A 7,282-nucleotide genomic window follows, 5' to 3' on the forward strand; every position below is an offset into this window, starting at 1 on the left:
GTGCCTAAAATCACATAATTCTTCTTTTGCTACGATAGTGTATATCACTTCATCACCACGATTGGTGCTCTCCGATATAAGAGTACGTTAATAAACCCTCAGTATTACACCGTCCCATGATATAATTTAAAAAGAAATCAGTTTATTCCCCTTGTATCCTCCGTAAAGGTTCCTAGAATTTCTCACCTTTGATTCTTCCTGCTGGAAGCCAGTAATTACTTTACTTTACTGTGTCTTGGGTTCCATAGTTAGTTATGTACAATATAAATTTTGAAATATTTACACCACATACAGCGCTGTTTTCATGAACCAGTCGCCGTACGCTCGTGCCTCGGACAATAAGGGCTCTTGGCAATATGATTACACGCATATACTGCCGTTTTACGCATAATTGTCCCATGTGTCTAGGAAATCCCATAGAACATGGGACAATTAAGCGTATGATGGCAGTATAGCCGGTTAACCTTCCGGCAGTCGCGCTAATGCACTGAGTGCACCCTGCTCTGAAAATCTAGCGAAATCGTCTTAGAGCACCATCGGCTGCTCGTTCAGTGAGCCATTTGCGCGACTTTCGGAGGGTTAACAAACTTGACGAGGTTTTGTTCACCTAGGCATATCTGAAACCACAAGCATGATCAATGACTCATCTGCCCATAATCGCAAATCAGTCCCATGTTCAATGGGATTCCCTATCTACATAGGTATAGGGTAGTTAAAGGTAGTTGGGTTATAAGTTAGAAAATTAACCCTCCGGAAGTCGCGCAAATGGCTCTTTGAACGAGCAGCGGCAGCTGCTCTAAGACGATTTCGCTAGATTTTCAGAGTAGCGTACACTCAGTTCACTAGCGCGACTGCTGGAAGGTTAACTGTCAGAATGTTCTGGCCAATGGAAATTTGAACACTGATAAGCGATCAAGGTACATACAGACAACTTGAAATTGTTCGGTGGTTATGTCTGGGCAGCCGGTAGCCGAGAATTTATGATAGATTCATCGTTTATTGAATTAATTTTGAAATTCTCGGTTTGTAAAAAAGTAACTTCAGCTCTGGACAGCCGACAGTCACAGGAGTGTTGCATATGTTTAAATGAATCAAACGGCAGGTGAACGATTTTTATTATTCCTTGCTTCATCATTCCGGCGAAACACGACATTCCAAAAACAATACAATATATTGAAAAGCGTTTAGTGTCTCGAGACATTTGTCGGCATTATGCCTGACACGACTGAAACGAAATGCCTGAAACGACTAACTTTGTATATCGGATATACAACGAATGACAAAGGCGCGTTTTTTACGCTAATTACTAGAACAAGATTGAGAACAATAAGAGCGAAAAAAACTAAATGACTGTGTCCTGAGATTGGCTCAAGCAATCTTGATGCATAAGATGTTTTTATGTGTAAAACGAACTAGGAAGCACAATGGCATAATCATTTCATCCGGTTTAAGTTTGAAACTGGAAATATAGCAAAATTGGCAACACTGTAACCAAAAATAACAATTTTCATTTCCTTTCAAAATGCATCTTGCCGATTGTTTATAGACCGAATGAAGCCAAAGATACGAACAAAAGTTAATAATTGAAGATTTTTTTCTATGTAAAATTTTACATGCTCGATTATGACACGCCATACAAAGTTTGTCATCAATACACACCCATGACACGAGTGAGTGCGACTTTTGTTTACATTTATAGTAAAACTCGCAACATAGTCAACCGATTTTGGTAATATTTGAGAGATTCGTACAGAATAGATAGAAGCATCAATTGTCTTCTTTGAATTGTTTATGCTATTGATAAGTTTCAAGATATTAAATCTCAAACTTTAAAAATCGTTTTTCTCGAAATGTGCTAAATGGCGCTTGTCATAAGATAGCACAACAGCGACGGACTGTGTTGTTGTTGAATTTTCGAAATGTCGGGTAAGACCATTGATCCGTGAAGTGAAGCAATTTTTGAAGGTGGACATGAAGCTCAACAGCAGAAGTCAATGCTATGCAATTCCATCATCTACGTCATGGGGTACTGATTAAGTTCCAAAACATGAAACAAGTAGTCATTTGCTACATTTTATACAGCATCCCAACATACGTAGACCATGACACTATTAAAGTTAAGCTACATGACATGGCACCGCGTACTAATCCCGCTGTTATCAAACAACTAATTTTCTATTCTATTCTATTCTAACTCTTACACAGCCAATATTGAAAAGCATCCTGAAAAACATTGCAGTTATTTTATAGTGTTTTTCTTGTCAATATTAATATGTGAAACATATTTTCATATGTCGCAAATATTAAAACGGCCAGGCCTACTGTGCAGAGTTGGGTATTGAAGATGTTTCAAACAACGGATTGAAGTCATTAGGATCAAGGGCCTGTTCTTCAACATCAGCATAATTAATGTGCATAGTCCCCACCTCGGAAGTAGCGATGACGACAAGGACGAATTTTACGTGCAGCTGGAGCGTGAATACGATCGCTGCCCAAGACATGATGTCAAGATCGTCATCGGCGACCTTAATGCTCAGGTTGGCCAGGAGGTGGAATACAGACCGGTAATTGGAAGGTTCAGCGCCCACCAGCAGACGAACGAGAACGGCCTAAGACCAATCGATTTCGCCACCTCCAAGAACATGGCCATAAGGAGCACCTTCTTCCAGCACCGTCTCCTGCACCGATACACCTGGAGATCACCGCAACAAACAGAGACGCAAATTGATTATGTTCTGATTGATGGACGACACTTCTCGGACATTATCGACGTAAGGATCTATCGGGGCGCTAACATCGACTCGGACCACTATCTGGTGATGGTTAAACTGCGTCCAAAACTATCCGCGCACGCGCAGCGATGTTGCTTCAAGCCATTCGTCAGAACGTGGAGTCATATCGACGGAAGCCAAAACAGCAGACTTTTTCAGGACAAAAAGCGCCACCTGAAAGAGTCTCAGAGAGAGAGAGAGGAGATGGAGCTGCTGTATCGCTCTCAGGAAACGCGGGCGTTCTTCAAGAAGCTGAATGACTCTCGCAACGGTTTTGTGCCGCGGGCCGAAATGTGTAGAGACAAGGAAGGTGGTATCTTGACGGACGAACGTGAGGTGGTCGAAAGGTAGAGGCAGTACTATAATGAACATCTGAATGGTGCGCAGGCGGACAATCGGGCGTTCGAGGAGGACGATTATGTCAGTGTCGCAGCCGACGGGGATGTAGCGGCGCCCACTATGAATGAGGGTATCGAGGCTATTCAACAGCTCAAGAACAACAAGGCAGCTGGTAAGGATGGTCTAGGATCGGAACACTTCAAGGTGAGTCCGGAGAAACTGATGGAAAGCATGCACCGAATAATCGAAATAATCTGGGACAGAGAACAGCTACCGGAGGAGTGGAAGGAAGGGGTCATCACCCCGATATACAAGAACGGCGACAAATTGGACTGTGAATACTACAGAGCGATCACAGTGACAAATGCCGCTTACAAGGTGCTATCCCACATTCCGTTCCGGCGCCTATCACCGCTGGTGAATGGATTTGTCGGGAGTTATCAGGCCGGTTTCATCAACGGCAGATCAACAAACGACCAAATCTTTACTATACGGCAAATCCTCCAAAAATGCCGTGAATACCAGGTCCCGACACAACACCTGTTCATCGACTTCAAAGCCGCATATGACACGGTGGACTGTGTAGAGCTATGGAAAATGATGGACGAGAACGGCTTCCCTGGGAAGCTTCGCTGACGGACGACGTGGATATAATCGGTAGAAACAAGGAAACGGCAGCAGATCTGTATACCCGACTGAAGAGCGAAGCAGCACGAGTAGGACTGAAGATAAATGTGTCTAAGACGAAGTACATGCTGGCTGGCGGAACCGATCGCTATAGGGAACGCTTGGGCAGTAGTATTACGATCGACGGCGACGAGTTCGAGGTGGTTGACAAGTTGAGTTCATCTATCTAGGCTCATTGGTGACTGCAGACAATAACACCAGCCGGGAGATCAGAAGGCGTATTATCTATTCAATTGGTGCTTACTATTGGCTCCACAAAACTTTGAGATCCAGGAAGCTTTACCACCGCACGAAATGCGCCATGTACAACACACTGATTAGACCGGCGGTTCTCTACGGGCACGAAACGTGGACAATGCTCGAGGAGGATCTGCAAGCACTCGAAGTCTTCGAAAGAAGGGTGCTGAGAACGATCTTCGGTGGTGTGCAGGAGGATGGCGTGTGGAGGAGAAGGATGAACCATGAACTTGCGCGACTCTATGGTGAGCCAAGTATTCGGAAAGTAGCTCAAGCTGGAAGGGTACGGTGGGCGGGGCATGTTGTGAGGATGCCGGACAACAACCCCACCAAGCTGATTTTCACCTCCAACCCGGCAGGTACAAGACGGAGAGGAGCGCAGCGTTCCCGGTGGCTGGACCAAGTGGAGCAGAACCTGGCGAGTATCGGGCACCTGAGAGGTTGGAGACAAGCAGCAACTAACCGAGTGACGTGGCGGAATATTGTGGAACAGATTAAATCATGTTAATATGATGTATAATCAGGAACAAATCGAGAAGCCTTCCATTCACATTCAGTAATTCATTTACTTGATGTAAACCAGCGGATAGCAACGACTCTGTGAGAACGATTTCCTGCTCCGACGATGCATCAATGGGTAGCAATGTGTTTAAATCTTCGTCGAGAGTCCAGATGAGGTTTGGAAGAGTTTGAGGGTTGGAAGAGTTTTCGTCGCATCATCAAACGATAATGAATGGAAGCCCGGCAACCAAGCGTGGTAAACATCTATTCACCCACAACCCGTAATCGAAAGCGATTTTGAAATGTCATGAGTTGTACTACACAACATTTCAAACATTCAAACACTAGTGAATCGAGAAAAATATCAAAATAAAACGAAATAAAACGTCCTTTTGGTGCACAAGCCCGCGGAATAGCACCCAGATATTTTTTCATTAAATACTTACCGTAAAGTAGCCACGATAACGGTACCTGAAAAGTAATAATAATAATAATCGGAACGAGCTCACCAAAAATACAGGATCCAACAAATTCTATCTTCAATACGGCATCAGTGGTGTGTGGCAGCCACGCTTTTCTTCGTCGGTTCTGATAGCTACCCAAGTGACCACTGGTACGGTAATAAGATACTTCGTCCGGGTTACTTCCGAAAATGAACCACCGGCACTAACAAATTTGCTGGATCCGACATGAGCGCATGCGGCTCGGCTTCGGTTATGGATGAATGATGATGTAGAAGGTTGGTCCCAGAATTTCAGACACGGACATTGGTAAGTAGGAAATCCAGATTCTATTGCACTTGCCACACAGCTATAATTTCCACTTATCTTGAAAAATCTTGGAGGAGCGGTTGAAAAAATGCCAAGTTGCAAAAAACACATCTGATCACACCCGCCCACTCAGTTCGAATCACCGCTGTTATCAAACAACTCATATTGAAGTGGAAACCATTACGGAAGACATATGAAGGAATTTATTTCCAGGTCTCCGCAACAGAGTTCTTGTGGTGAGAATGCGGCCGACGAAACCTATCCCCCCATATCTGACCATTTATGGCAAAACACAAGGTGTTATATTTAATCGGCGAATATTGGTCACGTACCTAGGGCAGATTCCTACGTGCCAGTTCTGTGATCAACCGCTGCACCACGGAAAACCTTGCTCGGAAGCTGCTAAAGAAAGTCCATCTGCTACGACCAAGACCGGTACACAGTCGTCGTATGCTAAACCACAACCAGTTGTTAAACCAACGACTGCGGACCGCGCATTAACAAATACTAGCTCAACGATATGGCCCAGGACCACTAAACCAACTACCGTTACGAACAGCAAAATTACAACCAACACCACCTAAAATGAATCAGATGCCGATGATGACCGTTCTACAACAGCGACCCGTAAGCACAAAAAATAAATAAGAAAATCCCACAGTGAGCAATATGAATGCAGTACCGATGACGACATGGACGTGAACGAAAACGCGAGAGAAAGCGCTGAATGACCCTCGAGTTGCGGCAGACAACACATCTGTTTCACCGCCAAGGAAGAGGATCTCAACACGCAGCAGCAAGCTGCGTCAACAAGACCCTATGCCTTAGTGAAAATTAACTTTTATTTTTTACATATGGTAAAAATCGAAAAAAGACCCACGGCTCAGTTATGCTAACGCATTGAGCCACGTCAAATAAACAAAGAAAAAATTCATGCTTATATTCAAGGTCATGGCATGAAATATCTCCACTTTTATGTTCATATAGTATGACAAATAGCAATATATTAATGTTAAATCGACGAAACTTCTTCGAACTTATTAGCGATTGTGCTCACTTCACGCTTCAAATCCTTATCGTGATGTGTGAATAAAACAATCCAATTTGCATCATTTACTGTTTCGCTACTAATCGGGGTGCGTTGAACACCTCACCATCAAAACAACCTATTGCGCGGTTGACTGAACCGTTAAACTGTTCCACACTGGCTTACATCAGGGTACCAACAGTGGATACGTACTTTATATGTATGTACGTCCGACAGAGCGCCAATTCATCTTCCAATGTCGTTTTTGTTGCTGCAAAAGAACTTCCTTATTACCGGAACAAAGAGCACACAGCACCTGAAGCCGCAATCTCACTTGCGAATCAAAAAGAGAGTGCAATTCACATCAGGCATGGTGCAGCATTATTATCTCTCTTTCCGCACTAAACACGCTGAACACTTGCCATGAATGGCACCGTAGTAAATTGCACGGTGGAGGCATAAACAAAATAGAAATGCATTTGCAAGTACAAAGGCTGAGAGCAACGGCTAGGGGTATTCGATACAAATTTTCCCTTTTCAAACACAAAATTTAATATAGGGTAGAATATGCTTTATGCATCTTGTTAGTAGCAGGGAAAAGTATAATTATTTTCACTTATAGATTACGTTTTATGATTGTTTATAATAACGAAACAAAGCTATTGATAGTTAAAATAATTAACAAGTGCACAAATGAGATAAACCCCACACTCCCATATGTTGTCCCCATAGATGATTTATGTTTTATGGAAATTTTCTTAACAAAGGCAACGATATGATCAGCTAAGTGAATTAAAACAGCACACATGAACACGAACAATGTAAAATTAAGGAGTGTGACTATTTTGTACAGAAAATGATAATAATTCGATCAAGCCACTCAAAATTCTACTATATGCACTCCCCAAAAATCAATCCCACCTTCGTGGCGTCATTCGGGCAGCCACATC

Source organism: Topomyia yanbarensis, chromosome 3 (assembly GCF_030247195.1).
Source record: "Topomyia yanbarensis strain Yona2022 chromosome 3, ASM3024719v1, whole genome shotgun sequence".
NCBI lineage: Eukaryota > Metazoa > Arthropoda > Insecta > Diptera > Culicidae > Topomyia > Topomyia yanbarensis.